The 12,023-nt window shown below is 41.7% G+C and overlaps 1 protein-coding gene across 8 annotated transcripts in view; it reads right to left on the minus strand.

Annotated features, from left to right (window-relative positions):
- The window catches only part of METAP1D (methionyl aminopeptidase type 1D, mitochondrial), a 99,361-nt gene that overhangs the window by 26,986 nt on the left and 60,352 nt on the right, over window positions 1–12,023 (minus strand). The window lies entirely within an intron of this gene.

Genomic DNA, 12,023 nt, shown 5'->3' on the forward strand with positions numbered 1-12,023 from the left:
TGGCACTCTGGGTTCTAGTCCCAGTTGGGGCGCCGGTCCTGTCCTGGTTGCTCTTCTTCAAGTCCAGCTCTCTGCCGTGGCCTGGGAAGGCAGTGGAGGATGGCCCAAGTCATTGGGCCCTGCACCCACATGGGAGACCAGGAGGAAGCACCTAGCACCTGGCTCCTGGCTTCGGATCGGCGCAGTGCGCCTCGGGGGGTGAACCAACAGAAGGAAGACCTTTCTTTCTGTCTCTCTCTCTAACTCTGCCTGTAAAAAAAAAAATATATATATATATATAATTTATTTATTTGTTTGAAGGAGGGGAGAGGGAGGGGTGGAGGGGGAGAGAGGCAACAAGAGAGGGAGAAACAGAAAGACAAACAGAGAAAGAACTCTCATCCACTGGTTCACTGACCAAATACCTCCAATGGCCAGGGATGGGCCAGGCTGGAGCTGGGAGTCAGGAACTCAATCCAGATCTCCCATCTAGATGGCAAGGATCCAATGACCTGCACCATCACTGCTGTCTCCCAGGGTCTGCATTAGCAGGAAGCTTGAGTCAGGAGCCAGAGCCAGGGATCAAACCAAGGCACACTGATATGGATTGCAGGCATCTTAAACCCTTGGCTAAATGCCTGACCCTCATTTCTTTATAAAGGCGTTGCTGATACCTTATACCTACATCTAACATCCAACACGTTTCCATCAATGTTACAACTCATGTGATGCATGATGACAATCCTTAGACAAGAATCCCAGCCAGGTCCCATCAGCCCTGTGCTGTCTTCTCTGTGTTCTTAGTACTGTCATTCACTCAGAACCACAGTGTACCCTTTTGGTAAAGCCATCCTGGGCATACATGATGCAGGTGCACATCAATTTCTGCAAGGGGTAGGCAGACTATCTTGATGTTTAGGAGATGACAAGGGGAATCCTCAGAGCCCTTAGGAGAGTGGGAGAGCCAAGAGCAGCAAAGGGTTGCTTTGCACTCTTCTGATCTTGAGAGATCGTCACAGTAGGGCGGGCCACTGCTGAGTCCTAGAGAGAAGCTCAAGGGAGTGTTTATGCTTGGGCAGTAAATCCGTGTGTTATTCGTGATGAACACTAGAATATTTTTTGTTACCAAAGGTAATAATACGAATTATTGCCAGTGCCACAAAAATTCTATCAGTGCCTACTTGCAGCCAACACTGAACATTACAGGCAAATGCCTCTTTCACAACACGGAGGAGCACACTGAAGATCTCTGGAAACTGCCACGTGTCCTCCGGACCCTGCTGCACGCTTTCCATATTCTGGATGTGTGATAAGGATGTAAGTCTAAGTTATGGTTTTATATATTTTCATACTTGGTAATAACATCAATTTCTAAAAGTTGTTTTTATTCCCTTTACAGATTAAGTCTGCAAAGCGGGGTTACAGACTACGAGTACGATGGAGGAATGAATGCATTTGAAATAACTCATGTTGTTGTGCACAACCTGCCCTATCTTTATTGGCCTCTTACTCAGGGTCCATTTTAATTGTTATCTGCGCACGCATTCTATACCACATAATGAAACGCTTCCATTTCACCCACCGAACCCTGCGTGTCTAGGTGCACCTTTACTAATGACCCTTAATTAAGCTGATTTTACCCTGGAAAATGTGAGTTTTCTTTTGGTCAACAAGTCTTTTTAAGGGAGAGATCTGAATGAACTTTCAAAGAGAAAGAAATTTAAAATGCTTATTATTTTAAGCAGTGGTAAAACTGAACGAAGCCCATTTGTACTCAAGTGTGGGCTACCAACACCTATATTTTTCCTCATACGTTTCCAAGGAAGCACTTTCTCCCTGCAGCGTGCCATCAACCCTCAGCGACCTTACATTGCAGAAGGATCAAATATCTGGGTGGAAAACAGCACAGCAAGGTAGCCTGGTGCTACTCTACATTCGATAACCATAGCAGCCACAGAGAAGAAATCATTTACAAGACACCCTGTAAAATGTCTTACTCAATGTATTTTTTTCATAATGATCAGCAAATGCCAAAGTCTAGTAACAAAACTATTATTTATAGCATATTAACATCTAATTGATTTTACAAATGGAGGCAATTATTTTGGATGGAGGGAGGAATGCCTGCCAGATTTAAATGATTTATGATCACCAAGAGAGAAAACAACAGTGTTTTGCTAATTCATTTTCAAATATGGCTCTTACACTCATTGATAAGTTTTATTTTAAACTGAATGATCTGCTTAAATAATACATTAGCCCTCCAAAAAGCAACTTTATGCCAGCAGTCTGATATACTTCTAACTGTTGACCAATGTTGCCTCCCACAGTGGGCTCAGAAGGGACTGCACCACAGGAAAACATTCTCAAGGTGCTGATTTAGAGCTACAGAGAGATCACCCGTCAGGAAAGACAACCAATGACCCAGTGGAGTACAAGCTCATAAAGCACCGTGTGCTTCCAGTCCCAGCAACACTGCAAATGCCTCTGTGCCTTGCATTTCTTGACCTAAAACACTGACTGTTCACTTGACGGGTTTCATAACTTGCACAAAGTTTGTGAAAAAAAATTAAATAGTCCGCACCACTCGACAGAACTCTCTGATTTTTATAACTCAGTAGCACTCAGATGTACATGTCTTACCACTGAGTGAGAAAGACTTAAAGGTTCCTTCCCCTTAAAGGCAACTGAAAGGCAGAAGAGTTTCACATTTCACAAGAAATAACCTGTGCATTTGTTAAAGGGAGAAAAAAAATAACCCCACACAACTAGGGAATGCCCCAGGCTGAAGCAGATACTGATTGGGCAAAGCTGAAGGACAAGGGCCCTTGAAATGAAACAAAAGCAAATTCATTCTGTTGACAGATGTTGATTACATCAAAGCAACAAGGGACTCACCCAGCTCCCTACTTTTTTAGAACAATTAATGCGGCTCTGTAATCTACACAGTGAGGACCAAGTTAAGGTTTTTAACCAGTCATAATAAACATTATGAAACCTATTTTAAAAGAGCTCCAGTTGAGTTGAAGACTAGTGTGTTTTTAGCTGTGAGCTTCTCCAAACAGTGGTTTATTCATTCTCATGGACATGTCTGGGAAGCCAAGCTGGGCATGCCATCAAGCCCCTTCCTTCCAGGGGTTAACTGCTCTGGCTGCCAAGTAAAATACAGAGCGAGCCATGTAATTATGGAGACAGTCAAAGGGCAGGCTCTATTTTGAAATCTATTTGCACAGACAAGGTCTTCCAATTGAACTTACAGGAAACAAGCTGGTAAAGAGCCTCCTTTTCCCCAGATGCTTTCCACACTTTTTCTCCGATTCAGGAAATCATGGATATGGACACCATACACCACTGCTTCCTGGATTCCAAGCTTAGATGCCGTTACAGAGATCTGTTTCACCAACCCAGAAACCCCCTTTTTTGGGGGGCCTAATTAACAGCATTTGGAAACAGGCTGTGGATGATAAAGCTGTAGTGTTTATTAAACAACATCACTAAAGAGGATGCAAGCCCAGTTGGTGTGCAGGTGCTGGAAAACTGCTCCTTTTCTTCAATGTTCAAAATAAAGCAGAGTGGAGGCTAAAACATGCTGGCATAAATACTTGTCTGAAGCAAAGATTCTGCTGGACATCCTACAGTGTTGTCCTTGAAGTTGTTTATAGCTATGGCCTCAAAAATAGTATCAAAAATTCCACAGAAATAAAAGAGAAAGGTGTAAAATATTTTAAGTGACAACAAAGTCACAGCTCCCTTTTATCCTGAACTGTAAAAGTTCATCCTGGTTCTTTAATGATCTAAGTTGGAAATGTCCATGAAGAGTCATCCTTCTCCTCAAGTAGGGACGCTGCCATCAGCAAAGCTAAGCAGTCAAATGCAGGTGAGACAGACACCACTCTATGGAGGTCAGAACTCATCATGAAGCTGTAACCCAAAACTTGGGAGCGGCGGTTCTAGAAAAGATGAACGGGAAAGCCAGTCACGGAGTGCTTCTGGGGAGAGGAAGGGTAGCAGCCGCAGGGCACCCGCTTCCAATAATAACAACATTCAAGAGCGGTGCCCAGGTCACAGCAAAGCATGACCTTCCCCAAGGCTCCGTCAGGAAGCTGGCTCCATGCTACATCCCTCTTCTTCTCAAAAATGTTGTCAGTAATGAGAGAGTATAACCTCAACGACAGGTTCAGGAATCCCATAGGAAAACAATTCATTACAGTTCTTGGAAAAGTTTTTAAAGTTGATAATATGTGATTAGTCGTGAATGCACATCACTAGCACCCAAGGATCCACATTTATTCATTTAAGCATTTACATATTTATTTGAGGGATTGATATTTAAACAAGAAGCATTCCTCTCCTCCTGGGGAACAAAAACACCTCAACCTACTCTAGAAACGCAGATCAAGAAACATTCCTATTTAGTAATGTAGACTCCTGTTTGTGGGCGCAGAGAAAAATTCCTTTAGGTCGGCCCAACTATAGCTGGGAGAAGGATGCCAAAGATTACAGCAAAAACTCAAAAGACTAAAACTAAAAGCAGATCATTTGGTGGATGAGTGGAACTTACACAGCGATGACTAGCACAGGGAAACAGGACTATGGCATGAAATTTCCCCATTTAAGATTTTTAAAACGTGTACTTCAAAATTCAAAATCGCCTTAATAAGCATAAAATATTGAGTCATGCTGCAATACTATACACTTAGCAAATCCCATTGTCTCTCAGCTAAAGTTTAGAGAAAAGCAGCTTTTTAGCACTTCGACAATACATATACTCAGGCAACTTCCTGGACAAAGAAATATTGTGTCTTTCCAGGCAAAATAAAGGAGCTGTTTATTAGGGTCATGGTTAAAATGTAATAATTCATTCCAGTTGAGCCCTGTGAGAAATGTCATCAAAATATCATTTTCTTTGCCAGATTTTCTGGATGCCGTAATATCATTTAAACACAGAATAAAAGACAAGCTCTGATCAGAGTACAAGCATAACACCAAAGTGAACCAAAAGCAAGGCTCCGTCAAAGTAATAGGAAAGAATTTTGCACAGTGCCGGGACCCAAGGAATGCACACTTCTGGGTTAGCACGAAACATCTGGCAAATTTCAACTTCCTCAAGTTTCTCACAAGAAACATTCTTGCTACCTCACATGCTTTGGTTAAAGAAGAAGAAAATAAAACAACTTCATATTAATGTACACACACATAGGAATCAGAAAGAGCAATTCACAGAAATCACACATGGAATTCAAAAAAATTATCAGTTTTTAAAAAAATTCTTTAATTCTTATAGCTATGGCCAGACTACTCATAAATACTACTGTATATAAAATACTACTCAAAATATTAACTATTTGGATGAAAATACCCAGTAACAGATGTGGGGACTTATAGGTTATTATAAAATGCACAGATTTAATGAGTATTTTTAAATTGTATTAAAGTATTTGGAAACTGTAATTTTCGTGTTCATCTTATAATGGTGTCAACTGAAATCTATATGGAGAAGGCTCTAGGAATAGTGTTGGCTGTTCTTTTTTATATTGATCTATAAGCCTCAGGGTTTCAATTAATTTATTTTATCCATTTGAAAGGCAGAGAGGGAAAGTGAGATCTTCCATTCATAGGTTCATTTCCTAAATGCCTATAACAGTCTGCCTAGGCTGGGCTAGGCCAAAGCCAGGAGCCAGGAACTCATTCTGGGTCTTTCATATTGGTGGCAGAGACTATTACTGTTGCCTCCCAGGAGTGCATTAGCAGGAAGCTGGAATTGGAAGTAGAACCAGGACATGAATCTAGGCACTCTGATAAGGGATATGGGTATCCCAAGCAGCATCTGAATTCCTAGGTTAAGTATCTGTCCCATATATTATTTCTCCTGTCCCTTCTCCCCTCCTCTCCTCTGCTCCTTTTTTTTTTTTTTTTTTTTTTTAGAATATTTATTTATTTGAAAGGTAGAGTTACAGAGAGGCAGAGGCAGAAAGAGAGAGAGAGGTCTTCCATCTGCTGGTTCACTCCCCAAATGGCCACAATGGCCGGAGCTGGACCAATCCAAAACCAGGAGCCAGGAGCTTCTTTCGGGTCTCCCATGTGGGTGCAGGGACCCATGGAATTGGGCCACTTTCCACTGCTTTCCCAGGCCATAGCAGAGAGTTGGATTGGAAGTGGAACAGCCAAGTCTTGCCGGCAATGCAGGCAGCCCATTTACCTGCTACACCACAGCGCTGTCATCTCTTTTTGATGAGCCATTTAAAGTTATTGCTGTATAACCAAACAATTGATATGATAGCTCAGAGCTTCGACCCAAACTGCAGTAGCAAAACCAAAAGCAAAAAACAAAATAAACTAAAAAGCCCTAGATCTTAATGCTTTCCTGAAAATATTTTCATTGTACAACTCCAAGTGAAAGACATGAAATAAAAAGAAAACATTGGATGTAAGTCTTAAAATGGTATTTTCAACTGAGAGAATTTTGTCTGCCTTGTAATTAGCGAATAGGAGTGGTAGGGAGCATGGGTAGGAGGTAGGTAGATAGGTAGGTAAGTAGGTAGCAGGTAGGTGGGTCAATAATCCCGTATTGGGGCTGGTGCTGTGGCGCAGTAGGTTAACACCCTGGCCTGAATGAAGTGCTGGCATCCCATATGGGCACCGGTTCGAGACCTGGCTGCTCCTCTTCTGATCCAGCTCTCTGCTATGGCCTCGGATAGCAGTAGAAGATGGCTCAAGACCTTGGGCCCCTGCACCCACGTGGGAGATCCGGAGGAGGCTCCTGGCTCCTGGCTTCGGATGGGCGCAGCTCCGGTCGCTGCGGCCAATTGGGGAGTGAACCATTGGATGGAAGACCTCTCTTTCTCTCTGACTCTCCTCTCTCTGTATAACTCTGACTTTTGAATAAACAAATCTTTAAAGATGGCCACGTGCTTGGGCCTCTGCACCCACATGGAGACCTGGAGGAGTTCCAGGCTCCTAGCTTTGGCCCCGGCAAAGCCCCAGCCACTGTGACCATTTGGGGAGTGAACCAGCAGATGGAAGATCTCTCAGTCTCTCTCTCTGTCTCTCCTTTTCTGTAACTCTGCTTTTCAAATAAATAAATACATCTTAAAAAACAAAACAAAACATAAAAGCAAAAGCTTCAGGAAAACAACACATTTGCCTATGCAGTTGAGGATTACAGAGTCAAAGCAACAGAAGCCAAGATCACTCATCAAGGAGTTATTTTTTTTTCTTTAAAGATTTTATTTATTTATTTATTTATTTGAGAGGTAGAGTTACAGACAGTGAGAGAGAGAAACAGAGAGAAAGGTCTTCCTTCTGTTGGTTCACCCCTCAAATGGCTGCTACAGCCGGAACTATGCCGATCTGAAGCCAGCAGCCAGGTGCTTCCTCCTGGTTTCCCACGCAGGTGCAGGCATCCAAGCACTTGGCTCATCCTCCATTGCCCTCCTGGGTCACAGTAGAGAGCTAGACTGGAAGAGGAGCAGCCAGGACTAGAACCTGTTGCCCATATGGGATGCCGGCACCTCAGGCGGAGGATTAGCCAAGTGAGCCACAGCGCCGGTTCCAAGGAGTTATTTTCAATCAGAAAAATAAGAAATACAGGAGGGTTAAGTTTATGACTAAAAAATAAACTGAAAGTGTGCCATTGTAAAAATTAAAAGAAAAAGAAAGGAAGGAGAAGGGAGGGTGGAAGTGTAGGAGGGAGGCAGTGTACAGTGGGAAGTATCACTATGCTCCTAAACCTGTATATATGAAATACATGAAATTTGTTCACCTTATATAATAAAAAATTATTAAAAAAAAAAACAAACTACACAGTAGCCTCTTTAGTACAGGAAAAAAGTTCTAGTTCTCAGAAGGCAGAATTTAGTACTGGTATAATTCTGTTGTCACAAATAATTTTATATTCAATTTGAGTAGGTAGTTTAACCAGAAATAATCACTCCCTAACTGTGGCATGAATGCAGAAAAGTGCAATGTATTGAAGTGCTACAGGCTTCCATGGAAGGCTGCTGATGACCTGGCTCTTGAGTGTGGGTTTTTGTTTTTTTTTAAAGGTATGGATGATCAATGAGCTATTATTATTATTATTATTTTAGGTATTCTGTTTCTTTGTTGATGTTGTTGTTTTACTTGAAAGGTAGAGAGAAGCTGGCGCCTAGGCTCAGTAGGCTAATCCTCCGCCTTGCGGTGCCGGCACACCGGGTTCTAGTCCCAGTCAGGGCGCTGGATTCTGTCCCGGTTGCCCCTCTTCCAGGCCAGCTCTCTGCTGTGGTCCAGGAGTGCAGTGGAGGATGGCCCAAGTGCTTGGGCCCTGCACCCCATGGGAGACCAGGATAAGTACCTGGCTCCTGCCATTGGATCAGCGTGGTGCACCGGCCGCGGTGGCCACTGGAGGGTGAACCAACGGCAAAGGAAGACCTTTCTGTCTCTCTCACTGTCCACTCTGCCTGTCAAAAAAAAAAAAAAAAAAAAAAAAAAAAAAAAAAAAGAGGTAGAGAGAGGGAGAGACAAAAAGATTTTCCATTCACTGGTTCACTCCCCAGCTGGGAAACAGCTGGGGCTGGCCAAGACCAGAGCCAGAAGCTTGATTTGGGTTTCTCGTGTGTGTGGCAGGGGCCCAAGCACTTGGGCCATCTTCTGCTGCCCTCCTATAGGTGTTATTTTTGTACTGAAGATTAAGAATTAAATTTTATCTTGCCCACAAAAGTTTACTCTTCATGTGTATGTAGCAAATTGATTTTCATACCTGAAAATACAACATTATTTGAAAACGTTAGCTGACCAAGATTATTCACACTAGTGCAATGACAAATTCATCATCTCCTTTTTAGATTATAGACTTCGATTTTGCCACAGAACTGAAATATGTGATGTAAAAAATATCCCAGACATATTTATTGTCTAATGTGACATGCACTGAATTCATGTTTTGAGCTATATTTCTACCAGAGTGCTACAAAAAGAAAAACCCCCGAAAGTCTACTAAAACACCATAAATTTTGGAGTAAAAAAAAGGGAAAGGGGTGTGGAATTTAAAGCATTCAGGGGCAGGCATTGGATGCAGAGCTGGGTCACCACTTGGGATACCCACATCCAATACCAGAGCCTGGCTCAAGCTCTGGCTGTTCTGCTCCTGATCCCAGCTTCCTGCTAATGTGCACCCTGGGAGGCAGCAGGTAGTTGGGCCCTTGCCACCCATGCAGGAGACTCAGGCTGGCTCCAGGCTTCTGGCTTCAGCATGGTGGAATCCCAGCCGTTTGGCACGTTTGGGTAGTAAACCAGGGGATGAAACACCTCCCTCCTCTCTCTCTGCCTCTCTGATTAAAAAAAAAAAAAAAGGAGAGAAAGAAGAAGAAGAAAAACACTTTATTTTCATTTGTGAACACACCTTGAGATTTTATTCTAAAAGATGTGCCTGCCTAATTATATCTACTTGAGTTTTTGTTTAAATTGGGTTTCCTTCTCTAGTTCATATTGGTTTTCTTGGACAAGTTAGTTAAATTCTCTAAGTCTTACTTTCCTCACCTATTAACAGTGTGGAATATGAACATCTTCCTCACGGGGTTGCTATGATAACTGTCCAGCGTGCTACACTGAAAGCGGCACAAGGTTAGCAGCCCACAAATGTTACCGCTATCACTGCCTACCTGACTGCAGGAAGAGGTCACTCTAAAATGGACTAATCAGTAAGTAGAAACCAGCCTGCACTTACAAATGTGCTTTGGATAATCTATAAAGTAGGTAATTCACAAAGCTCCTGGGTTAGGTCCCAGAGCCTCTATTTAAAAGCTTTATTATCCAAAGCACTGGGCCTTTCTTGCCTTCCTTACTGGGCCACCGTGAGCATCTAATAAGAATGCAGATGCAGAAGTACTTTACCAAGCGGCCAGCCTCTCGGGACAGCAGTGGGTGGAGGGAAGGCTTCTCCGCAACAGGATGAACCATGCACAGCCCAATTTTGCTTTTCTGAGTTCCTGGTGGGGTCTCGCTAGTATGCTGACAGTTAATAGGTGAGGGCTAAGGAAAATCTCTTCTTCCATTTACAGGCATAAAAGACCCTGGCTTTTTTTTTTTTTTTTTTTTGAGAATCTCATCTTTCTAAACACATTACTCTATTGATAGTTCTTACATCTGTGCACAGGGTGGGATGGGAGAAGTCACCTTACAGAAAGGCTCTGCCTTGCACTGGATGCTCCTGGAACTCTCACTGTCACATATCACTATTTGAAGAGTGAGATCAGAATGCTATTTTCATTCTGCTACTACATAATACTCAGCCAATGTCACTTTTAGCCATGAACGATTATGTTGAACTTGGTAACCTCAGTAACTTTAAATTTTTAAGGATTTAAACATATTTGGTTTGCTGTGCAATCTGTTTAACACAAATGCTCTAGAGTTCACCAAATTTTACAGTTTAAATGTATCGAGAAATCTTCTCTGAATAAAAATTCCTGTTTATTAAACAGTGATACAGGAAGAACTTATTTACAATTCAAGCACTTTACCAACATACATCATTTATGACAAAAAACGCAAGCACTCCATAAGAAATGCTCAATCACTGTCAATCACAAACACTAAAATATACACAAACCCGAGCATGCCGTGTGAACTGTATTAAACTAAGCTAAACACAGAATTACCAACAGAACAAACAAAAAAACAAATAATTATCAGTGACTCACAGACCTATTTACACCATACACAAAATAACTTGGCAAGGTGTAACCATGGAAACCTGATAGTCTAAACTCAGTGCCTTTAAATTCTTATTTAAATACTGTACAAATGATGTCCTTACAAAACTTAAATGTTTCAAAAGCTGTCAAAGCTTATCTTTGTTATCAGATCATTGATCAAAATAGTTTCAACTCTAAATTAGCTGTCTTTAAAGTTATTCAAATACCAGTTTAATGGAACTGTAGCAAAAATGTCAAACAAGTTTTTCTAAGTTTTCAGAAAACTGTTATTTCCAAGCTACTGATTAACAATTGAAAAACTATTTACAATAAATCCCATAATAGTAAAGTGATATTAAAACATACTTTGACATACAGAATTTTCTTAAAACTTGCTCTTTTGTATGCAATCACCCCACTTCTCTGGTTAATTACTAAAGCAGAAATGTTACTAGTTGTTTTGGTTTATAAAGGAGTTTCACTGACAATTACCATTTGAATAGTTTAATGTTTAATGCTATGGTTAATCCTCATGTCTTATGTTTTATTCCATAACCTAAATGACTAAAATAGTATTTTGTAGTTTGCCGGCTCCCACACTTAAGATGTAATGTTCAGTGTGTATTTCATTATGTAGATGAGCAATGGATGTTGTTTGACATGATTTAAATGGGTCAACAGTACTTTCCTAGTCACATTAATCATCCAGACAGCTAGAATGAAAAAAAAGGGGCCTTGAAAACTAAAACTAGAGAATCTATTCACACAAATGACACTCACCATGGGCGGCTTATCTAGGATGTGGTTAGGAAGAAGGAAGAGTTACAGACCTCGAACACATGTTTCATTATTTATTCAGAAACCACTTCAAGACCCTAATCTATTTTCAGAAACCAAGTGAACACCCACAGAGACAGATTTCTGAGATATCAAATTGGAAATTTAAACAAAGCATTAGATGTACATCCACGCAAAACTTTTTCATTCAGTTTTCATCCAGTTCCAAATGCGGCTCAGCCCTGAGGGCAGGGGCAGGCTTATGGAATCTGTACAAACATTCCGCAGGCCAGATGGGGACACAGCCCTGCCTTCACCTGCTGAGGGCGACCAGGAAGTGAAGGGAGGAGGCCTTTAGAAACAGCTGCAAATCACCTTGCTCCAGCAATGCGTCAAAGGAGACATGAGCACACAAACAGAAGGCCACAGCTTCCTTTTCCATCCATCTCAGGAATGACCTTTGCTCTGTGTCTGATTTGCTCTCCAAGGCTAGTCTATGTGCCAGAACACGGTTTCATACATTGGGTAATTGGGTACTGTGCCTTTTTTTTTTTTTTTTAATGTATTGAATGGAAGAGAGACAGAGGCAGAGAG

The sequence above is a fragment of the Oryctolagus cuniculus genome, chromosome 3, assembly GCF_051225735.1.
Source record: "Oryctolagus cuniculus isolate XC-2025 breed Fujian yellow rabbit chromosome 3, ASM5122573v1, whole genome shotgun sequence".
NCBI lineage: Eukaryota > Metazoa > Chordata > Mammalia > Lagomorpha > Leporidae > Oryctolagus > Oryctolagus cuniculus.